Source organism: Schistocerca gregaria, chromosome 2, assembly GCF_023897955.1.
Source record: "Schistocerca gregaria isolate iqSchGreg1 chromosome 2, iqSchGreg1.2, whole genome shotgun sequence".
In the NCBI taxonomy this organism is placed as follows: domain Eukaryota; kingdom Metazoa; phylum Arthropoda; class Insecta; order Orthoptera; family Acrididae; genus Schistocerca; species Schistocerca gregaria.
This window is the reverse complement of record NC_064921.1, coordinates 727,754,514-727,780,336: the sequence shown is the minus strand read 5'-3', so window position 1 is coordinate 727,780,336 and position 25,823 is coordinate 727,754,514. Positions and strand designations below refer to the sequence as shown.

Genomic DNA, 25,823 nt, shown 5'->3' with positions numbered 1-25,823 from the left:
GACTGTAAGTGAACTACTCACCAGAGTCGACCAATAGATAATATTAAAAAAAAAAATCGCTAGGATGAACCCCAGAAGATCAGGCAAAGAAGCCACTGAGCATCCACCGTGTCACCTTCTGCATTATGGCGTCATTTGGATGCGGCATGGGAGAGCATGGGGCCAGCAAACTCCTCTCCCAGCTGTGGACAACTTTCCACACCTAGGAGATGCCACTCGTCGGTCAAGTAGCCCCTCAGGTGGCGTTATGAGACTGGGTAAACCCCGTTCCAGCCCTTCTACGAACGAAAGTAGCCTTGTCACTGCCGGGAATTGAATTCGCGTCTTTCGTGTGGTAGACAGGAGCGGTGACGTCTCAGCTACACCAAACAATGTACGATTTTTACCTTCATCAGCATTATCACGCCTGTCATTTGATCTCCACTCCTTTGTGGTCTTGAGAGTTATACGCAACTACGTTGCCCCTGAATGTTTCCTGATGTTTTCTGTTCTATGCAAACCTTTATTATTTCTATGATAGTTCGTTGAGCCGCAAATAGTGGTAAGTCTGCAAATAAAGTTCTTAAACGTTCTTCGGATCGAGCTTGTAAGGCTACTATTCTCGATACCATATCAAAAATTTCGGTATCAGCAGCTCATTTTCTTGCTATATCGTTGGTGTTCTAGAAGGTCGGAAAGTAACGGGTACAACGATAGGGGAAACCCTGAGAGACGGCATACGTTTCTGCACCGTGAAGGTGGCCAAAGTAATTGCATGGGCTCTGGTCCAGAGGCTCGAATAAAAGTTTAATCATGCAGTATATACAGGGTGTTACAAAAAGGGACGGCCAAACCAGTTGGCCCAATTGAAGGAAGGTAATGTTGACTTCGGTGCTTGTGTTGACATGCGACTCATTGCTCTAAAGTACTAGCATAAAGCACATCAGTACGTAGCATCAACAGGTTAGTGTTCATCACGAACGTGGTTTTGCAGTCAGTGCAATGTTTACAAATGCGGAGTTGGCAGATGCCCATTTGATGTATGGATTAGCACGGGGCAATATCCGTGGCGCGGTACGTTTGTATCGAGACAGATTTCCAAAACGATCGGCGTCTTAGGGAGCACGGAACATTCCAGCCTATAACTCGCGGCTGGGGAAGACCTAGAACGACGAGGACACTTGCAATGGACGAGGCAATTCTTCGTGCAGTTGACGATAACCCTAATGTCAGCGTCAGAGAAGTTGCTGCTGTACAAGGTAACGCTGATCACGTCACTGTGTGGAGAGTGCTACGGGAGAACCAGTTGTTTCCGTACCATGTACAGCGTGTGCAAGCACTATCAGCAGCTGTTTGGCCTCCACGGCTACACTTCTGCGAATGGTGCATCCAACAATGTGTCAATCCTCATTTCAGTGCAAATGTTCTCTTTAAGGGTGAGGCTTCATTCCAACATGATCAAATTGTAAATTTTCATAATTAACATGTGTGGGCTGACGAGAATCCGCACCCAATTGTGCAATCACGTCATCAACACAGATTTTATGTGAGCGTTTGGGCAGGCATTGTTGGTGATGTCTTGATTGGGCCCCATGTTCTTTCACCTACGTTCAATGGAGCACGTTATCATGATTTCATACGGGATACTCTACCTGTGCTGCTAGAACATGTGCCTTTACAAGTACGACAAAACGTGGTTCATGCACGATGGAGCTCCTGCGCATTTCAGTCAAAGTGTTCGTACGTTTCTCAACAACAGATTCGGTGATCGTTGGATTGGTAGAGGCGGACCAATTCCATGCCCTCCACGCTCTTCTGACCTCAACCCTCTTGACTTTCATTTATGGGGGCATTTGAAAGCTCTTGTCTACGCAACCCCGGTACCAAATGTAGAGACTCTTCGTGCTCGTATTGTGGACGGCTGTGATACAATACGCCATTCTCCAGGGCTGCATCAGCGCATCAGGGATTCCATGCGACGGAGGGTGGTTGCATGTATCCTCGCTAACGGAGGACATTTTAAACATTTCCTGTAACAAAGTGTTTGAAGTCACGCTGGTAGTTTCTGTTGCTGTGTGTTTCCATTCCATGATTAATGTGATTTGAAGAGAAGTCATGAAATGAGCTCTAACATGGAAAGTAAGCGTTTCCGGACACATGTCCACATAACATATTTTCTTTCTTTGTGTGTGAGGAATGTTTCCTGAAATTTTGGCCGTACCTTTTTGTAGCACCCTGTAGAGTCTAAAAGTGAAAAGAAGAGTAGTTCGAGTTGCATTCGCGATTAAATATCCAAGGAAGTAATATGCCAAGTAAAAGTATGATAGTCTGCTTGAAGGAAATCGACATCGCTGTCTAAGTAAATTGAGTGTTGTGACTCTGATGTGAAACTATAAACCGTCTGAGAGTGAATTAATAAATCTGTGTTTGACTGAGTGAGTGTTCTCATTTCAATAGAATCGTTGATTATAATTCCCTGTGTATAGAGGGACTGGCAATGACAAGGAAAGCGTTTCTGAAGAAGAGAAATATGTTAATATCGAGTATAGATTTAAGTATTAGGAAGTCTTTTTCTGAATGTATTTGTATGGAGTGTAGCCATGTATGGAAGTGAAACATGGACGATAAGTAGTTTGGACAAGAAGAGAATAGAAGCTTTCAAAATGTGGTACTACAGATGAGATGGGTAGATCACGTAATTAATGAGGAGGTACTGAATAGATTGGTTCAAATGGCTCTGAGCACTATGGGACTTAACTGCTAAGGTCATCAGTCCCCTAGAACTTAGAACTACTTAAACCTAACTAACCTAAGGACATCACACATATCCATGCCCGAGGCAGGATTCGATCCTGCGACCGTAGCGGTCGCGCGGTTCCAAACTGTAGCGCCTAGAACCGCTCGGCCACCTGGCTGGCGTACTGAATAGAATTGGTGAGAAGAGGAATTTGTGGCACAACTTGACTAGAAGGGGTAGGCTGGTGGGTCACGTTGTGAGGCACCAAGGGATCACCAATTTAGTATTGGAGGGCAGCGAGGAGGGTAAAAACCGTAGAGGGAGACCTAGAGATGAATACACTCAGCAGATTGAGAAGAATGTAGGTTGCAGTTGTTACTCGGAGATGAAGAAGCTTGCAGAGGATAGAGTAGCATGGAGAGCTGCATCAAACCAGTCTCTGGACTGCAGACCACAACAACAACAACATGATGTATAGAGGATGCAGTGCACAGGTTGGTCTAGGCACTCGCCCGAGTCAGTATCCGCCGACGTAATTGATGTGCCGAACGCCGTTACACTTGTCCGATAGTCATAAAACTGAGTGAACCTAATTTTATAAACCACTGTAAGAGGGGGATACAAACTGTTTGAGCCTCACGGGGAACAAAAGAGGTACCAACATCCCACTGACGTCAACATTTCAGCCACATAAAATTATAGTCACTTACACTACGAATCTTGTGTAATTACCTACAGGGACAACTAGTGTTACATTGAAAGACCATTCTTTTGAAAATGGGATGAATTAGACACTCTAAATTATTGTCATACACTATGTTTATTACACGTTTATCAGAAAAGGAACTGACGTTTTTTTGCGATACTGCCGGAGTCTATAATAGATATCTTAGCGCAAATTGCATCTTCACCATATTTAGTGTTAGTTTCAACTATCATCCATGGATGCAGTATGAGTCACAGAGGGGGAATATGTCTGGAGTGACCGTTAAGAAGTGCAGAACGGAATTTTTGTCGGTTTGCCAGGAAGCGCTGCCGAATTTGAATATATTACATCGCTAGTACAGGCTCGTCCCTCTCACAGAGGTCATGTGCAAGCTGCGTCTTAAAAGTTCGGTGAATGCTCTAATAAAATAAAGGAAACAAGATTTACCAACAAAATACCTTTTCTGGCCTTCAAAGTAATCACCAGTAACTACAGAGCAGTTCTGGCATCTGTTGTAAAGCCGTTGGAACTCGTAGCACCGTAGTCACGGGTCGTTAGATATCCGCAACGTCAACGGGAGATGAATGTTGTTAAACACCATCCTCATTGTCCAGATTCGGTACTGGCGGACTTCTCCCCAACTCCTATTAGCCCTGTAATGCTTAACCCTTTGCTGACGTTGCGCATGACTGCGGTGCTTCGAACAATTCCACCAGAAGTGTTTGTTGACGGTTTCGAACAGCTCTGCAACAGTTGTTAGAATTGGCTTGCAGATAATGTCGGTTACTTCGGAGTAAAGGTAAAGGTGTTTTGTTTATGTCTTCTGTTTCCTTTATTTTCTGACACCGTTCGCTGAACTTTTCAGATGGAATTTGTATTTTACACCTGCTTTTTAAAGGCATCTTAATAATTTGCGTTCGACATGTGTAATGGAGTTGTCTTAAAGCTTTTAAGAGATGATCGCAAGTGCATTTCTCTTGTTGACAAGCCTCACAACTAAAATGTCGCTATTTTTTCATTATAGAAAATAAGGGATAGCCATCGCAATTTTTAGATTCTTCACTACGGTTCGCCATATTGTTTTTGATTTTGTAAGCTGTGCTGCGGCGGCATTGCGAAATGGCTTCCTAGTACATCAAAGTGAAAATGCCCCTGAAAATCGTATTTTGAGTTATTACGTGCAGCAAATTCTACCGGTTTTCCTTTTCTTTAAATGCATGATTAATCTTCCCTCATCCTAAGGTTAAATAAATATTGATCACAAATACTTCTTCTCCGGCCAACTTAAGTACCGGTACTAAAATTTCCTAGGGTAACTAATTTAAAAAGAGCTCCATGATTTGGATATCTGTACTGGCTAGAGGTAATGACTCAGTTATTACAGACGAGCATAAAATTGTTCGAAATGTTAATACATTCAACAAACTGACAGGTAGGACACTCGCACAGTACAGAATTTTTCTAGCACTTGACACGTTAATACATGGCTACAGAGTCACATAAGTTAGACCTACCATTTTACGCCTTCACTACATTGTGTCTCTAGAATATTAACAACACATCAAGCGTCTCTTATTAGTATGATGACTATAATTAGACCTTTTTTAATACTCATGTATGGGAAGACACTTTCCTCCATTGACGAATTTTGAAACGCACGCTTAGCAGCAACAGTTCAGCACCGATGCCATTAAACGTGTGAGAACAGAGCAAATAGGTAGGTAGTAAAGCTTATTTCGTAGGAAAATGTGAGCAACAGACTCCTCCCTCCCCCGTCAGCGTTAATATTTCCGTGTAATGTTGGCCATACACGTAGTATGCTATGTGATCATAGTAATTCTAAAAGATCTGCATCCATACAGTACAGGCAATTCTACAGTTAACGAAATGCAGCCACCAATAACGGTTTCGGCCAACACCAGCGGACGTCACTTTCTACCCCCCCCCCCCACACCCCCAACACACACACACACACACACACACACACACACACATTCCCATTTTCTCAGAAGAAACGGTTGTTTGATGATTATGTTGGACGTAGTCCGTAAATCATCTAATACTTTCTCTTAATTTCCTTTTGTTTTCATATACATTACACTACATTTCATTAATACTTGTTCTTGGATCACGAATGCATTTCGTAAAGATGTAGAACGTGTCAGTTTAACATAAGTTTTCATTACACATATTTTTCCTTTGTTTTTTTTACTGTTAGTACTTCTGTAAGTTGGCTGTTTAAGTTTTTATGTGGTAACGTATTACGCTACGTAGTGCTCTGTACGAAAATCGCTGACTGCGCTGTGTGCAGTCTGTGGTTGGTTGGGCGCATTGTTGGAATGTTCGCTAGTGTAGCGTTGGGCAGTTGGAGGTGAGCCGCCAGCGGTGGTGGATTTGGGAAGAGAGATGATGCCAGAGTTTTGAGACGTTACTATGAGCGGACGATCTGGACGTGTGTCCGTCAGAAAAAGGAAATTTGTAAGACTGGATGTCATGAACTGATATATGACTTTTGAACACTATTAAGGTAAATACATTGTTTGCTCTCTATCAAAATCTTTCATTTTCTAACTATGCCTATCAGTAGTTAGTGCCTTCAGTAGTTAGAAAGTTTTTGTTTAGCTGGCAGTATTGGCGCTCACTGTGTTGCAGTAGTTCGAGTAACGAAGATTTTTGTGAGGTAAGTGATTCATGGAAGGTATATGTTATTGTTAGTCAGGGCCATTCTTTTGGAGGGATTATTGAAAGTGAGATTGCGATGCGCTAAAAAAAAAAATATGGTGTGTCAGTTGAGTGATGATCAGAATAAGTACAGAGAGAACTGTCTGAGTACGGTGAGTTTTGCTCAGCTCTTTGAAAATCAAATAACGTAGAAGTTTACCAGCACAGTCATTCTTAATTTACGAAGGGGACGTTTCACTTCAAATGTAAAAATTCATCTATTGGGTAGTAGCTGTCATTCAGAAATTCTTTTAATTTGTTTTTAAATGTTAATTGGCAAAGCTATTTGGAAAATGACCAAAGATTTTTATGGCAACATAATTCATCCCTTGCTGTGCCTCAGTCATGATGAGCAATAATGTATTTATTAAATTAAAACCACATAAATAATGTGACGTAGCAGTACAAAACAAGCAATGTATTCATTTCAGTCTTAGAACACAAGGCCACAGTTAACAATTTTCTGCGCCGGAGGCTGCAGCGCAGCTACGCTCAGTCCATCGCTCCACTCCACGGGCTGTTCTGAAGCCCGTCAGTGAAGTTCGCCCTTCGTCCCACGGTCAATTATCTCACTTACTGCGATTGCAGTCTACACAATCTGTGAAAAACTAAAAATTAATCTTGGAAACAGTTTTCCGCTGTCGTTTTTATGAGGGTGGGTCAAAAAGTAATCCCTCCTATGTTTATTCTTCTTATATAAAAGTTGTTAAGTGGAAAATTTTAGTTCTGGCACTATTACGCAAAGCTTCTGCTCCAATTCACTGCAGTAGTAACTTCCTGCATCAACAGGTGCCAGTACTGCAATCCCTTGCAAAATGACCGACTTCGATGATCGTATTAGATAGCGTTCTGTGACACCATTATTGAAAGTGAAACATCCATTCACACTCGTTAAAGACTGAAAAATGTGTACGGTGGTGCAGCCGTGCATATAATCACTGTTCGACGATGGGATCGTCACTGTAACGAAGCCAAAGGGAAACTCTGCAGTGACTCCAAGCAACATTTAGCTATTTGATGATGTCATTCATTGTGACTGTTACCGGAGACGAAACATCGGTTCATATTTTTTAACAAAAATCTAAAAAAATTCCTAGGTATTTAGTCGAATTGATAGTCCTTAGATGTGTGCGATTTTATTGTATACCCCAAATTTAACGGATTTCTTTTAGTACCCATGTGGATGACCTCGCACTTTTCTTTGTTTAGTGCCAATTGGTACTTTTCGCACCATACAGAAATTCTCTCTAGATCATTTTGTAATTGGAATTGATCGTCTGATGACTTTACTAGACAGTAAATTACAGCGTCATCTGCAAACAATTTAAGGGGGGCTGCTTGGATTATCACCTATATCATTTATGTAAATGAGGAACGGCAGAGGGTCCATGACACTACCTTGCGGAACGCCAGGTATCGCTTCTGTTCCACTCGATGATTTACCGTCAATACTACGAACTGTGACCTCTCTCAGAGGAAATCACGAATCCAGTCACACAACTGAGACGATACTCCATATGCACGAAATCTGATTTATAGTCGCTTGTGAGGAACGGTATCAAAAGCCTTCTGGAAATCTAGGAATATGGAATCGATCTGAGATCCCTTGTCGACAGCACTCATTACTTCATGGGAATAAAGCTGTGTTACACGAGAACGATATTTACTGAATCCGTGTTGGTTATGTATCAAGAAATCATTTTCTTCAAGGTGATTCATAATGTTCGAGTACAGTATATGCTCCAAAATCCTACTGCAAACTGAGGTCAGTGATATGGGTATGTAATTCAATGGGTTACTCCTGTTTCCTTTCTTGACTGTTGGTGTGACCTGTGCTACTTTCCAGTCTTTAGGAACAGATCTTTCGTCAAATGAGCGGTTGTATATGATTATTAAGAAAGGCGCTATTGCGTCTGCATACTCTGAAAGGAACCTGATTGGTATTCCATATGGACCGGAAGACTCGCCTTTCTTAAGTGATTTCAGTTGTTTCGCAACACCTAAGATATCTATTTTTATTTCACTCATGGTAACAGCAGTTCTGGTTTCGAATTCTGGAATATTTTCTTCGTCTTCTTTCGTGAAGGAATTACGGAAAACTGTATTAAGCAGCTCCATGCTTTTTTCGTACCATGTACCATGGTGGATCGGTCCCGTCTCTTATTAACTTATGCGGTATGAATCTATCTATTGCTGTCGATACTGTATCTTTGAATTTGAGCCACATCTAGTCTACACTTACATAATTAGTTTGGAAGGAATGGAGACTCTCTCTTAGGAAGGCATCAAGCGAATTTTTATCTTTTGTTTTAAATACACTCCTGGAAATGGAAAAAAGAACACATTGACACCGGTGTGTCAGACCCACCATACTTGCTCCGGACACTGCGAGAGGGCTGTAGAAGCAATGATCACACGCACGGCACAGCGGACACACCAGGAACCACGGTGTTGGCCGTCGAATGGCGCTAGTTGCGCAGCATTTGTGCACCGCCGCCGTCAGTGTCAGCCAGTTTGCCGTGGCATACGGTGCTCCATCGCAGTCTTTAACGCTGGTAGCATGCCGCGACTGCGTGGACGTGAACCGTATGTGCAGTTGACGGACTTGGAGCGAGGGCGTATAGTGGGCATGCGGGAGGCCGGGTGGACGTACCGCCGAATTGCTCAACACGTGGGGCGTGAGGTCTCCACAGTACATCGATGTTGTCGCCAGTGGTCGGCGGAAGGTGCACGTGCCCGTCGACCTGGGACCGGACCGCAGCGACGCACGGATGCACGCCAAGACCGTAGGATCCTACGCAGTGCCGTAGGGGACCGCACCGCCACTTCCCAGCAAATTAGGGACACTGTTGCTCCTGGGGTATCGGCGAGGACCATTCGCAACCGTCTCCATGAAGCTGGGCTATGGTCCCGCACACCGTTAGGCCGTCTTCCGCTCACGCCCCAACATCGTGCAGCCCACCTCCAGTGGTGTCGCGACAGGCGTGAATGGAGGGACGAATGGAGACGTGTCGTCTTCAGCGATGAGAGTCGCTTCTGCCTTGGTGCCAATGATGGTCGTATGCGTGTTTGGCGCCGTGCAGGAGAGGTCCACAATCAGGACTGCATACGACCGAGGCACACAGGGCCAACACCTGGCATCATGGTGTGGGGAGCGATCTCCTACACTGGCCGTACACCTCTGGTGATCGTCGAGGGGACACTGAATAGTGCACGGTACATCCAAACCGTCATCGAACCCATCGTTCTACCATTCCTAGGCCGGCAAGGGAACTTGCTGTTCCAACAGGACAATGCACGTCCGCATGTATCCCGTGCCACCCAACGTGCTCTAGAAGGTGTAAGTCAACTACCCTGGCCAGCAAGATCTCCGGATCTGTCCCCCATTGAGCATATTTGGGACTGGATGAAGCGTCTGTCAGTGTGATCATGTGATGTATCTGACCCCAGGAATGTGTCAATAAAGTTTCCCCTTCCTGGGACAATGAATTCACGGTGTTCTTATTTCAATTTCCAGGAGTGTAGATATATTTTACGTTTATATTTAGTGGTTATGGTTGATATGGTTTTGAGCCTCGCTACAATGACCTTGTATTCACTAATCCCTGTATCCGTCATGACGCTCTCTATTAGATCAGGTTTATTTGTGGCTAAGAGGCCAAGTGTGTTTTCGCAACCAATTACAATTCATGTGGGCGCATGAACTAATTGTTCAAAGTAATTCTCAGAGAAAGCATTTAATACAATTTCGGAAAATGTTTTCTGTCTACCAAAGGCTCTGAACATGTATTTTCGCTAACTAATCGAGGGTAGGTTGAAGTCTCCACCAATTATAACTGTAAGAGTGGGATACTTATTTGTAATGAGATTCAAGTTTTCTTTGAACCTTTCAGGTAGAAGGAGCCAATTATTATTTTGGTACGGCTGTTGAGTATAACGTCTACCCATAGTAATTCGCAGGAACTATTTATTTAAACTTCACTACAAGATAAACTACTGCCAACAGACAAAAACACACCACCACTTCCTTTATTTAATCCATCCTTTCTGAACACGGTTTGAGTCTTTGTAAAAATTTTGGCAGATTTTATCTCCGGCTTTAGCCAGCTTTCTGTTACTATAACTGTTTCAGCTTCAGTGCTTTGTATCAGCGCTTGAAGCTCTGGCACTTTTCCAACACAAAAGTCACACATGAAGTAGCATTTGAAATCCTTGGCACATTAAAAAAAGCGAAGTATTACTTTTTGGCTGATCCTACTGCATGTTTTGGCTGAATCGATTTTGCTAGTCCAACCAAATACCGGTTTTCGGTGTGCGAGTTGTTGTACATGAGTCGCGCTTGTATATCAACTGTCAGATTTCGTCTGGACGATAAAGTGAAATTATCGATACTTTCATAATTCCTATATCAGTTTTCTAAATTTTATGAAACTTGATTACAGATGTAAGTATGGTATGTATGTATGTTCAACATACGACATCCTAAACTACTGGATAGATTCTGCACTCTTCCAGGTTCCATATGTTGAGATCTTTTACACATTTCGTCAATAAGAACCACTGGCTCTGTCTTTTATTTCAATCATCTTATAAGTTATGGGAACAGCTTAAGTTACACCATGAGATGTCCAGCTTTCTATGAGAGCCAATGGATTGAAATGTGCTAATGTCGGTTTAGCATCTGACCCTGACCTCAAACCCATGGTGAAAAAAATTGTGTATGGCTGTATACACATCTGCAGTCACACTGCTTGGATGTGTTGCGGTAGAAAAAATAATGTATCAAACTGTTTATGAAAGAATAACATGTTAACTCTCTCCTTGTGACAGAAAGTCTGTGGGATATGGTCTTCTTCCAGTACATGCAACAAAACTTTACACAGGTCTGTGCAAACAACTTCGATCACACATCATCGGCTCCAATGGACCAATATATATCACCACATATGCCCAATGTCTACGCACAGACTGTATTTGTTTTCGATATATCAGAAGAGGGAGAAGTGGTAATATCTTGTCAAATACGTGTGTAAATACGTTTGGCGGAAGATCCAATTAACTGTGATGGCGGCTTTTCATCTGCTTAAGGCATGGGACCCGACGATTTCTTTAATATCTACAGGAAGAAAACATTTTATGACTAGTGACACGTCTAGTGACAGCTAGTTTCATTAATTAGACATCTGAACTTTGCGTGGTAGATGGAACAATATTCGAAGAGGGCGTGAAACTCGACAGATGTTCCTCATGTAACGGCTGCTATTGTGCATACGTCTCTGCCCCAATTGTTCGTTATAAAGTTAGTGATGTGAAAAAGGGATCTCCAGAAGTAAATACTCGCATGAAAATGTCTGAATGGTTGTCAGCTAAAGTATCATGGCAAGAAGTCGACGTCATCCCGCTGAAATCCTGAAACTCAATGGAATAGGCTAAACCTGGTTTCAATGAATCAGGAAAAACTCTTAAAATGAGCATTGCCTTGGGAAGAAATAAAGCAACTGGTCGAAGTTTCGACATCTTCTACTAAAATTTACCTCTTCAACGTTTTCCTCAGTTGTTTAAAAGTAACTTGCGTCTTTGGTATGCTCCAAACTATATACTTGTGTCTAAGTGTTTTTTCAGTAATAAATTAACGAAATCAAAGAGTAGGAACAATCTCAAGGATGTTTTTCTGACTGGGACAATTCATATGATGACCAACAGTTTTACTTCAAACACTCAAATAATGATTCCACCTCATTTTTCCTGTTCATGTATTTTAAGAAATGCACACTGAAACCTCCACAAACCACTAACTAGTTCTTCTTTACTGATAGGTGGCTCAATAATGCACTAGATTTCCCATGAATAGTTGAAAGTTTCCTAGACTGTTACAATTACAATTATCTGCAGTAACAACGCACAGGCAAATACACTACTGGCCATTAAAATTGCTAGACCACGAAGATGACGTGCTACAGACGCGAAATTTAACCGACAGGAAGAAGATGCTGTGGTATGCAAATGATTAGCTTTTCAGAGCATTCACACAAGGTTGGCGCTGGTGGCGACACTTACAATGTGCTGACATGAGGAAAGTTTCCAACCGATTTCTCATACAAAAAGAACAGTAACCGGCGTTGCCTGGTGAAACGTTGTTGTGATGCCTCGTGTAAGGAGGAGAAATGAGTACCATCACCATTCCAACTTTGATAAAGGTCGGATTGTAGCCTATCGTGATTGCGGTTCATCGTATCGCGACATTGCTGTTCGCGTTGGTCGAGATCCAATGACTGTTAGCAGAATATGGAATCGGTGGGTACAGGAGGGTAATACGGAACGCCATGCTAGATCCCAACGGCCTCGTATCACTAGCATTCGAGATGACGGGCATGTTATCCGCATGGCTGTAACGGATCGTGCACCCACGTCTCGATCCCTGAGTCAACAGATGGGGACGTTTGCAAGACAACAACCATTTGCACGAACAGTTCGACGACGTTTGCAGCAGCATAGACTATCAGCTCGGAGACCATGGCTGCGGTTACCCTTGACGCTGCATCACAGACAGGAGCGCCTCCGGTGGTGTACCCAACGACAAAACTGGATGCACTAATGGCAAAACGTAATTTTTTCGGATGAATCCAGGTTCTGTTTACAGCATCATGATGGTCGCATCCGTGTTTGGCGACATAGCAGTGAACGCACATTGGAAGCGTGTTTTCGTCTTCTCCATAATGGCGTATCACCTGACGTGATGGTATGGGGTGCCATTGGTTACACGTCTTGGTCACCTCTTGTTCGCATCGATGACACTTTGAAGGGTGGACGTTACATTTCAGATGTGTTACGACCCGTAGCTCTACCCTTCATTCGATCCCTACAAAACCCTACATTTCAGCAGGATAATGCACGACCGCATGTTGAAGGTCCAGTACAAGCCTTTTGGATACAGAAAATGTTCGACTGCTGCCCTTGCCAGCACATTCTCCAGATCTCTCCCCAATTGAAAACGTCTGGTCAGTGGTGGCCAAGCAACTGGCTCATCACAATACGCCAGTCACTACTCTTGATGAACTGTGGTATCGTATTGAAGCTGCATGGGCATCTGTGCCTGTACACGCCATCCAAGCTCTGTTCGACTCAAAGCCCAGGCGTATCGAGACCGTTATTACGGCCAGAGGTGGTTGTTCAGGGTACTGATTTCTCAGGATCTATGCACCCAAATTGCGTGAAAATGTAATCACATTTCAGTTCTAGTATAATATATTTGTCCAATGAATACCTGTTTATCATCTGTATTTCTTCTTAGTGTAACAATTTTAATGCCCAGTAGTGTACTTCTACATTCTGATCTACATAGAAACTGTTTCTTTGAATTTTTTTAGCTTTGTGTACAACTTTTACAAATGTTGCAACTCTTCCTTTTCCCATTTAACTTTACACAAAAATGATGCTGGTTTATAATCCATGACATGTAACTTCAGTAGTGGGATAAGTGAGTTTCTGTGGCATTTTGCTAGTGTGAGTTGCATCCATTCAATGTGAAACTTAATTAATTCATAACCCCCTGGGGTTTAACTGATTTACGACTGCCTGGGGATAGTCAGTCCATCTCAAAAATCCCCACCCATCCCCCTCCCCCTTAACCTATTAATATGTTAATTGATTTATGGCCACCTGTGAATAATTCATCCTTCTGAGAAACACCCCATCCTTCCTTCTCCACCTCCAATTAACCTGTTGTTATACTAACTGATTCATGATTCCTTGGGGGTAATCTGTTCTTTTGAGAAACCCCTACCCTATCCCTCACCATCCCTCTCCTACTCCCCCCCCCCCCCCCCCCAACCACTCTGGGAGATCCCCAAACTCTCCCTCCACCTCACTGACACAAGTGCTTTTGATATCCGATTAAATAAACTGATAAATTAATTAACTGCTCCTGTCTGGGAAATCCTCCAGCCCTCCAACCTCCACCACCCCCCTCCCCTTCTCCACCTGGAAATTATCGGGAAAAAGAAGCAGTCTGTGCTGGAAAGGAAGGATGTCATGACATGAATTTCAAATCAATGTCAATAGTATATTGCTGCATATTCTTTGTTTGTGTGGGAGTCAAGGCTTCTCCCTGGAAGGAAATATCTCATAAAATTGACTGAGTGTCTGGAATACTTTTATTTGTGGGAAAAACTCTCGTCCTATATCTGTGGTGTTATATGGACCGACATGTGTTTACACAAGCCCACTGCCCATATGCAGCGAAAAACGTTCGTATAGTGTCTTCATACTGGACAAAGGGCAGATGTACCGGGGACCACATCAGCTGGGAAATTACATCACTGCACACCCACACACTGTCTGCTGGAAGCAGCTGTGTGCACAGTCTTGTGACTCCACACCATAGCATGTGTGGCCGCCAACTGTCCATCATTAAGCGTACGTCTTCTGATATTGGGATGTTAGCCGTACAGACACTATTGAGCAATCATGAAATTATACTGAACGCCCAGAGAGATCCACTGTCCGTTACAGTTGATGCAAGCTATGATTTTTGTGACCATCCAAGAGCCAGGTTATTCAACATCCATGGCCCTCTTTGTTCACAGCACCATCTTTTACTGGGGAATTCCCTCCTCAAGTGGGTACTTCTGGTTGCAGCACCTGGACCTCAAACCACCAGTCCCAGATGGCCCAGAATACTGCACTCCTATTCACTTGAAACCCCTAGTTTTCCTGAACAAAATAGAGGATACTTGGTAAATACTCAGCTGTGGACGTCTTGGAAATAGTCCATTTATCCTACCCCCATTTCATCAAATTGATCGACTAATTAATTAAATCGGTACCCTATATGTGGGAAAGTTTTTCCTTACTTCCTGCTGATGGATACTAGGACTGACATATACGGTGGGAAATTCTGCGCCTATTTGTGATTCGATCACACAACCACCCAGTTGCCAAACCCTACTCTTCCCCCTTCCAGATCTTCCTTTCCTTCTGTCAATGGATACCATCACAGTTAGGTTGTATGGCATAAAATCCATTACTTTGGAGGTCACTGAAAATGATATTGGAAATTTCAAGTTTCAGCCCAGTTGCGCAATGTCCTTAAACAATTTTCAGGAGACAGGGCAGTGATTTGACTCTATTGTGCGTGCAATACCACTGTTGGAAACCATAAATTGTTCAACCAGGAATTTGAAATCGTGATTGAAATCAGTGCTGTATTAAATTATAGTTGTAATTTCAAATTTTGGTGGAAATTTATGCCATCATGGTTGTGTAATTACCTACCACCTACAAGTGTGCTAAGTATATTTTTTAAAGCACTATAGAATTCCCAATTGGTTCTCTCTGCTACACCAGGAAGAAGAAGGAGGGGAAACAGGCTACCCCCTGATAGGATAGTAACAACAATGAATTCACATTTATTTAATGAAATACCACTCGATCTTTCTGCTGCAAGACAGAGTCTACTGATATATATTGAGAAGCACGCAAAACCACCAGCAGCCATCACCAAATGAACAGGACACTTTGTAAACACATACACTTAAACCACAATCCATTCCATTGTAGCTGTCATAGCTAGACGACAGAGATCGCGGAAACATCTGTAGGCCCCCATGCAGCACTGCCACTTATTGGCCACTCCAGCAGCTGCACACTCATCTCCCAGATGCTCAGGGCTGAAGAGACTGTTACCATGATCACCAAGCAGTCAAACAGTCGATGTACGTGGGGTGTGTGGATGAAATGTGCATGTCTAGCCACATGGGAGGAATGGATCTGATGTGGGGTTGTGATTTCAATGCATTGAGGAGTATATCTGATTGTAAAGGATTCATTTCATAAACAGCTGTACAATATAGCAATACATGGGTTCAACTGGAAGTGCTGTAGTGTACAAACAAGGCAGGAAATATGGCTGTAACAAACTGGATACAGAGAACGCACTCTCATCAACTTTGCTAAGCAGATCCTTACATGTTCTTTGCTCCATTGCCACCTGCGATGTTTATTACAGTATACCAACCCATATCAGTGATGTCTCTCCAACCCTTTTGTCAGCAGGAGTGCTGTTGATTATCACATAGTGATGAACACCTGTGCTTTACAACACTTGTTTGTGAGAGCCTTGGCGGTATGCAGCATGTTCCGAATGTGCAGACTGAAAATACCTGCAATGTGTTCTCAAACATGATTGGCTGAAAGACTTAAATGTCAAATAATTTCCTAGAGCTGAGGAGAATCGAGACACCCAGCTGATGTGATGTGGGCATACAATCATTTTTTCAGATGCTACGCACACGTAAACGATAATGGCACTGCTTGTCTGAAATGTGTATGTGCTGGGGTGTAAAGTTAGTATGGTCAGTGTTCTGACATGTGCAAAGAAAATGATGTGGGTGGGACAATGTCCAGTCATAATAGTAGCACAGATCTGATGTGGAAAATTATGATTTCAGTACATCGACAGCTGTGAGGGGCACGAAAGATTTTACATGTCCATTTACTATGTCCAGTCATAATAAGGATATTAATTTACATAGTAAATTGGCATTTCCAGAGCCACAATCACCAGGAGGAGGTATCTGCAATACCTTGCTCATTGTCAAATGTCACCAGTTTGGTGCTACAATCGCAAAATATAATTTAATTATGATGATAAATATGTGGCTGGTTTTCTAGGATGGCTCTGCCTGGGCACTTGGTGGAGGTAGCCAGTGACCAGAACGGATAGACACTTCCAGCTTAAGGTGCAAGCCGCTGCTGAGGCTCCTGAACTGGACAGGCAGGATATGAGCATGCAGTTAATCTAACTGTGTCACTCTCTAGTCAGGCGAACAGTGAACTAATAGTATGTGTTGGCCAGCCTTTGTGAGCACGTGTGTTGGAAGTATTCTCTGATTTTTATGTGGAAATTTGAGAAGATTCAATATGGTGAGTGTTTTTGCTAGACAATTATTCTCCCCCCCCCCCCCCCCTCCCCGCCTACCCTCACCGGAGGAGAGCCTTGTCTTCCACAAACTGATTAAATAAAGACTATGCAGCAGTATATTATTGACACTGATTTGAATTTCATGTTGTGAGGTCCCACCTCTCCATTACAAACTGAGTCTTTGTCCTGGGAATTTCTAGGTGGAGGAGGGGAGTGGGAGGGGGCTGGAGGATATCCCAGAGATGGGGCAGATAATTAATTTAGTGATTTATTTAATTAGCCAATTAATTTGATACCAACAGTACTTGTATTGGCGAGATGGAGTGGAAGAGTTTGGAGATTTCCAGAGGAGTGTGGGAGGAGGAGGTGAAGGGAGAGAGAGATGCGATGAGGACTTTCTCAGGACAGATTATCCCCGGTGAGTCATAAATCAGTCAGCATAAGAATAGGTTAAGGGGTGGGGGAGTGGTGGTGGATTTCTCAGAAGGGCTGTTTATCCTGAGGGGGTCACACATCAATTATTCACAGGGGGTCATAAATCAATCAAGTTTTCCCCTGAATGTATGCAATCCACACCAAATAACTCCCTAAATACCCCCTTATCCCACTAATAACTTCTTCATTCTCTGGTTATTCAGTGCTCAGAGGCACAGAACATCATTCACTTCCGAAGTTTCCACATCAAGATTTACACATCTATCTTGTTTTATTCTTATGAAACAATTTTATTCTGTTTTTCTGGAAACTGTTTCATACATTATGTTTCTGTTCTAATTACTTTCAAGACTGTTTTTCTATAACCCTACTCTAACTGAAAAATGTGCCCCTTCTGACTTCAGTAATCACAAGGATTTTGCCTCGTTTGCTTGTGGCCTCCCTTATACTTTCTGCAAGGTGCTCAGCTAATCTGCCCTACCCTCTCTTAAAGGTGTAGCCCATGGCTTTTGTATCCCCATCTCTCAATTGTAGCAAGGGGTACAACACAGATATAAGACTTTGTTTCAGTCAAAAGCAATCCTTTCAGCTGTATATAGTTGGCAGTTGTATTGTCCCAGGATTGGTCATGGCACTGCAAAACCTCCACAGACTCCACACCAGTGTGACTGTTGCTCCTCCTACTATCAACGACCTGATCCATGCACAAACATCTATGTTCTAACACCTGGCTAAACTCAGTACTATGTTTCACAATGCTTGTAACCAGATATTCTACACCTAGCTTTTATTGTAGTTACTATCAAAAATGGTTCTGCAATCAGTGTATTTTGTCCATGAAATTGATTTCAAAGTACTCTGATGCAAATCACCCACTTGTATCATTAAAAAATTGTCTTACATTATTCAAATGACCACTTACACCTTATTCTAATGCCATTAATCTTGAACTTTCAAAATGACAATAAGCCTGTAAGCCATCTAATTTCCAATACTCTTCACAAGCTAAAGGCTATGTAAATGAGCTACAGGTTTCAATTTGTTCTTGAGTTTGGATTTTTATTCATTCTAATTGTAAAGCAATCTTAATTACAAAAATAAAAATGTTAGATAAGGTGATTTATGGTGTTGTACTGTTTTGGATATATCATCTAAATTTGAGTCATTTGGATTGCATGCAGTCCTCTTTGTCTTCTGAATGACTGGACAACTGATTACGATCATTATTTTTCAAGTAGTTCTTTTTTGAAAACGTAACTTCACAAATGCACGTTAATGGAAGGAGTATTAAAATAAAGGTATGGTCTCATAACTTTTTATAATTACTAGGCACATGTCCCCTGTTTGTAATGGTGCTATAAAAATAGAAGCTTAAGCTGTGTGTCGTATTGAAGCTTTATTATTTCATTTATCAAATGAGTTTATACACACATGTTCAGAAAAAACAAAACACCTTGAACGAATAGAGATAGGATGTTCCTGTTCACAGGACATGTACATTATCATGTTTTGCAGAAATGATTTGCATTTGAACCATGTTGGCCTGTGGATTATATGTCAACACTGACATTGTGGCACAACACCACCTACCCGTAAGATGTGCCTGAAGTTCTTGTCATCGCTAGAAACCAAAAGTAATGGATTAGTGTGACTTGAGCAGATGTTCACGATGCCTCGCAGATGTATGCAGGAACTGTACCACCAAATCAGTGAGTTTGAAAGAGGGTTGGTATGAGAGAACGTGATGCATCCATCCAGGAAACTGCTTCTTGTGTGGGATGAAGTGCCTCGGCTGTGCAATGGGTGTGGGTAGATTGGTTCAAGTCCCACCACTCAGACCACCCTCTAGAATATCACCTCATCCAAGCGGCATTGCAGGATAGATCTGCATCCTCCTTGGCTCTGGTGCAACAGTGGAACAGTGTAACATGTTGAACACTATCAGGGTTATAGTCCTTTGTCATTTATTGCATGAGTTATGTGTGAGTCATCCACTTCTCCGCCGGCCTTTGACAAATGTGCAGAAACATGCTGGACAACAATGGTATATGGAATGACGTCACTTGGGACAGAAATGGCATCAGACAGCGTTTTCAGACAAATTCAGCTTCTGTTTGAATGTGATGGTCTAATTTTGGTTCACCACAGAGAGGGGAGTGGGAACACAGTGAGCGCATTCACAGAAGATGTACAGCACCAAATAAAGGCCTTGTGATATGGGATCTTATTGGGTACAACTGCATATCAAGGTTGGTGTGTGTGAGCAGTTGACCTACATGAATGACATCCTGCAACCTGCAGCCATGCCCTTTCTGCAGAACAGCCCAGACACCATATTTCAGCAAGACAATGCATGACCACATGTTGCTGCATGAACACATGCCTTCTTGGTGTCACAAGATGTCAGCATTTTGCCCTGGTCCGCCAGATCACTAGACTTGCCGCTAACCGAAAATGTGTGGGATATGGTGAAACAATGGGAGTAGGCGGGCTACAGGGGTGTGACCCCAAAATACCGCTATCCAAGATGGTGGCCGTGGCGTCAGCTGATGACGTCATCGAAGGTGGTGGCCATGATGTCAGTTGATGATGCAAATACCGTCATTCAAGATGGGGTCGTGACACCAGCTAATGACGCAAGTAACGTTGTCCAGGATGGCGGCTTTTGGCAGGAAGTTTGAATTTTGGCAGGAAGATAGGTCAGTTGGGCTATCTCCACTAACCTAAGCCATCCGACCGCCACCACTCTCTAGGAACTGGAGGCGAAAAGAACTGAGCTTGTGCTGGACATAAGTCCTTGTTTTGCAGGCAATCTTCATTTAAACAATTAGAGGCAGTACCACCATCAAGGGTTCGCCATGAGGTCCAGAGTCCAACTGACTGAGTACACAGTACTGTCACCAGAGGACACTCTTGTCCCTCCCCTGACATAATCCTAGATGGCGGTCTGGGGGAAAAATGGCGGGAAAGTGACTCAGCCTTTGCTGGGCACTGGAGAAAGGAAGGAGTGTACTTTATTTATTTTCTAGAAATTTATTTAGGGACAGATTTCACATAGTTTATTTATTACACTGATACAAAACACACGCTCTGACGTGCTTGGGGCCATGCCCCACAGCCTACAGACCTTAAAACTAATCGTAAATCAACAAAATAATGCATATATAATGCTCTGCCAACACGCTCACAACACTTAAACAGCCAGAAATAATGTAGTTCACAAACACTCATTGACAAAAGTCCCCCATGGATCCCTCACTCAAAGAAACGAAGCAAGTCAGCATTGGTCAATAATTCAATGTTGCACTTTGTTTTGTTGGGCATGTAAACCCAGGTGCCATGTAATAAAAGGTGGGATCCAGAGAATATTTGGTCATGTGGTCATGTGGTCATGTGGTCATGTGGTCATGCATAGACTCTGGAATTTCTCGAAAATGCCTGCAAGTAAGCGCACGTCTGTGTCCATGTAAAGCCGTGCACATTCTACTAAAGTGGAAATATTGAATTCCCACCAGACATTCACAGCATGCTTATACTCTGCATCCGTCATGGCATCGCCTGTAAGGTTGGTGGAGAATGCAGCTATGTCAGGTAGCCTGGTTTCATTGAGTTTCAGCATACTATCCACATACTCATATGGGAAAACCCCCTTTCTAGTCACAAGCTGCAACTTTTCCTCATTGGGAAATGCAGCTTGAGGGATATGGACATCCCCCCAAGGTACGGTTTCAATGAGTTTGTGGAGTGCCACCTGCAAAAAATGTAGCGTATCGAGGAATCAGAGCATAAATCTTTGCATCACTTGTTTGGAGAATGAAATGTATTTCTCGACACTCTCAGGTAGGACACTGAACTGATCTTTCTCCAAACCATAATCAGCCAACTGCTCAACTAGACAATGAGTGTCATACCCACTGAAATTGTGGAAGAAACCGGGTATGTGTCTAGGTAGCTGGTACTTGAAATTGCACGCATTGTGAGCTGCACCACGGTACTTCCCCATAAGATGACAATTGTCCCCACGAGGAGTTTCCAGTTTTACATCTAACAGCAGCCCACAAATATGACAGTCAACCATGTTATTATACAAATCTTCATTCTCCTACGATTTGGTCATGGACACGTTGCTGCTCTAAAGCAGGCAAACTGCAGGGCTGTCCCCAAATGTAAGATTTGTAGCGGTTAAGACTGGAATCATATGATGATACAATTTGGTATGCTGCCACATATGGTACATGTTTTTCTGTAAATGTGATATGTGAGGCTGCAGGGTCATATTCACAGCCGGTCACAGGAGTGATGAAGCATTCAAAGTCGGCGTACACTACAAATGGGCATCGCTCCTGGTGGGGAGCATTCTTGAACTTTATGAATTTGTTGTCCTCAGTAGGCATAATAACATGTACTGGATCCTTGGCAGTGCAGTCTACTAGATGTGCAGCCAATAACTTGTCTGTGGAGAAATAATTCAGGCACCTTAAGCAAATTTACTTTTTACACTTATAGTAAAGGAGTCGGGACATGTCTTTGAGCCAAACATAGTGATAATTATCACTTTCAGAAAAGAACAGCATGTTTACATGCAGCTCATGCTCACTGGCAAATTTTGAGAAATGGAGTGGGCTGGCGACAATATGCTTGTCTTGCTCATCTGATATGCTTTTCTTCTCCAGGCCATACTGGTATTCTGTGCCTCAAATTTAGGTATGTCCTGGATCTTGATGGGGAACTCTATACCATCAAAGTTGTAACACCCAAGAATATCATCACCTACATCATATGTGCTCGGATGCTCAGGATGATCTCTGTAATTGTACTTTCTTTTGCAAGCCGGGACTGACCATGCAAAACAAGCCTGATCATATCTATTTTCAACATTAATACATGCCTGCTGATTAGCTATATCTTTAGGGAGCTTGATATAGCTAGACCCTCTATTTAACGGATCATAGACATGTGTACGGATGTCCAGGTGTAGAATTCTGTGGACTGCTTTGGCTGAGCCTCTCACTACCATCTCGGAAAATCAGCCCAGTATAGCATTCAAAGTGGATTTACGAAACCACTCGGTGATTGATGTGCTCCATATTATCACGCCGTTTTCCCCCCAAAGATAACGAAGAATCATCTCTTCAACAGCTGACTCAACATTTGTGGGGGGAGAGGGGGGGGGTGATACTTCAATGCAAAGCAGCACACTGCACTTAGTGGCGGGATACTGTGGATCATTGACTAACTTGAGGAGCTCTGTTTCCACGACAGGAATCCAGGCCCTTAGAAATCCAGCAGGGTCGCAGTACCCTTCTGCCTCATTCTTGAGCCTGGTGAACGAGATTCGCTCCTCAAAAGTGTCTGCAATCACCAAGTACTCTAACTGTGGTACGGTATCACTGACCTTACGCCCTTTACTAAAAGGATGAGAGAGGAAACTGCCACTAGCCATAGGTTCTTCTCGGTTACTAATACTATAACTACAACTAGTCGATGGAGTTGGCGAGGTGGACAGGGGTATGTGCTGTACCTCATGTGATCAGCGAGGATGTGATTGTGGAGGAGAAGATACTACGGAATTGGACCACTGCGAGCAGCCTGGTTGCTGCAACCTTAACCCACTAGCCTGAGGGATAGCGGTCCATGGACGCCAGACACTGTGGAGGCCACGGCTGGGACAGGGTTGGGGCCGGAGGCAGTGGCGGCGGCTCTGTCCTCCTAGTGAGAGGAGCTCGGGCTGGGTGCAGGCAGAGCATAACAGATGATGCTAGTTCGTTTTTGTGGACTCACCCCAGCGTCACTTAGCCTGCAACCACTTGCAGAGTACCTGCAGCTACCTGCAGCCTCTGCCGAGCAGCCAACAAAGGGGTGCGAGCCGGTGTGCTGGCAGGGACCTGTCACTTTCGCAGCCTAATGTACATCTGGGGAGGCTGTAGGAGCACGCACCATGTACTGAGAGGATGGTTCTGAGAGGATGGTTCTGCAAAGATAGGATGGAAGAAATAAGAATCCACATCCACATTATATGGGGAAGAGAACATTTGTTCATATAATAGCAACAACAAGAACAATAATAATAATAATAATAATGTTAACGACCTAATTCACCGTGCTGCCAGGACTGCATCCCTTCCCAAATACCTGCATTCAGGAGAATGTCTTGCATTCAGTTTGGCATCGTGTATCCCCACTCCTCAGCCATTTCATGTATTCACTCAGGCACTGGGGGTGATGGACCCGGATCTACAGACGTAACCTCATCAATAGACTCTGTAACATGAAGCGCATGAATTCAGCAAAGGAACTTCATTAAACAAATATGCTCTAAAGCATAACTGCACAAGGCAATACAATCTCCATCAGATGTCTGTACATATACTCTGCAGTAGGATGCACAAACAGAACCACAATAATACAAGATAAAGAAATTCAGACTCACAGTTTTGAAGTGCGGAAGACTGCTGTTGCTCTCTCATCTCCTCTGCAAACTTAGGATTTATTTTTGTCAACATCTCTAGCCTGAATGCTGAAATGAAACAAGTGAATATAGTGTAGGAGAGAGAGAGAGAGAAATAAAATTTCCACGAACGTACGCTCAAAAATTGAAACAACTTTCAGTTCCATGTGCTGAAGATTGATCACACACAAAAGAAACATAGTCATAACTTACGCTGTGTCTCAGATGAGCATATGCATTCAACCTCATTGGAACTGTGAGCGAGACCATTTACCCTCCTCTTCATGGAGTAAGAATACAGACACACACACACACACACAAACACACACGCACGAATTGTGAGATGAACTAAAGAGGAATGAGAAAGACTGTTGGAAATCGATTCATTATATAGATGTGATGAACCAGCATGATGTGATCTCAGCGTCAACCAATGTGTGTATGTGTGTGTGTGTGTGGGGGGGGGGGGGGGGGGGGCGACTGGGCTCACTAGCAGTCCTAGTGAATGAAAGCTGAACCAGCCAGATGCTTCCAGTACCTTGAGGAGACCTGAGTCTCCGATAATTTATGGATTTCCAGCAAAAGAATTCATACTATGAATGACGATGTTATTTGGAATACATGCTGGATGATATTGAATTCAGCCTCTTCATTTGGAATCATTAAGTGTATTACAAGCTCAACTGCGGAGAATTCAATTAGTCGGTGAGCTTTGTGATTTTCGAACGTAAATTTCAGGTTGCTGGTATTAAAACTAGTGTTCTTACATTTAGCTTAGCTTCATAAATGCTGAAGCAAATAATTTAGAAAGTCTTGAGATGGTAAAACGTAGAATTTCACTATTTAGGAATGGTGTACAGCGGAAAACATGAAATTCTGAGCTATTTCATAAACAGGTTCTGTTAAGGGAAGAATTTCCATGCAGACAAGCTGAGACATCATGAAAGCTCGTACAAAAGTGAACTTTAACTATTTATGGGACACTATACAATTTATGAGAGGTTGACTTGGCTCTTATTTTACATAGTTATGTGATGTCAGTATAACACTGAAAACCTTTTATTTGTTGAGTCACCATGCGGATGTTTTGCGGCGATGTGTCAGCCTCACTGGGTACATGTGTATGGCTAAATGCAGATCATATGTGCCATTAGGATCGGTAGCGAGAAAGCAGCCTGTGCTATTCTGGAACAAATTTCTATAGCACGATCTGTGATGTCAGTATCAACATGTATAGCATCAGCAATGGTAAACCCACATGCTGGCCAGAGGCATTTCGCATATGGGACCGGTGTGAGATCGCCTTTGAGTTCTGTGACGTCAGCATAACACTCGAAGAACTCTAACTAGACGTGACTTTCACCTGCTTGTGGCAGCAATGTGAGAGTGATGAATCACACTGGCTTGCATCAGGTGCTGGCTAGCGGCAGCAGAGATGTGTGCACGCCCTTGGAGCCTCTGATACATTGACGTTAGTTCGAAAGCGTTTTTATGTGCAACGAGTGTTTGTGCACAACATTATTTCTGGCTGTTTAAGCATTGTGAGCTTGTTGGCAGTGCATTATATATGCATTATTTCAGTGATTTATGAGTAGTTTGCAGGTCTGCACATCAGTATAACCAATTATTTTGGTGATTTACAAGTAGTCTGCAGGTCTGTATGTAGTGTAATGCATTATTTTGACAATTTATGAGTTGGTTTCGTATCCTCACATCAGTTTACTGCATTATTTACGAGTAGTTTGCATGTATGTATACTGTGTAGCGCATTATTTCAGTGATTTAGGAGTTGTTTGTATATCTGCAGAGCATTTAACATGCGTTATTTCGGTAATTTAAGAGTAGTTTGCAAGTCTGTAGGCCTTGTGGCACGACC

General features: G+C 43.0%; 1 protein-coding gene across 2 annotated transcripts in view; it reads left to right on the top strand.

The window, feature by feature from the left end:
- Positions 1 to 25,823, top strand: part of LOC126334857 (probable multidrug resistance-associated protein lethal(2)03659) — a 420,094-nt gene that overhangs the window by 33,448 nt on the left and 360,823 nt on the right. The window contains exon 1 of one of the 2 annotated variants that reach the window (XM_049997528.1): positions 25,422 to 25,601. The exons of the other annotated variant lie outside the window; for it this stretch is intronic. The gene's annotated coding sequence lies outside the window, so the exon portion shown is untranslated. Of the gene's footprint in view, positions 1 to 25,421; positions 25,602 to 25,823 lie in introns of those variants that run through there. 2 annotated transcript variants of the gene reach the window in all.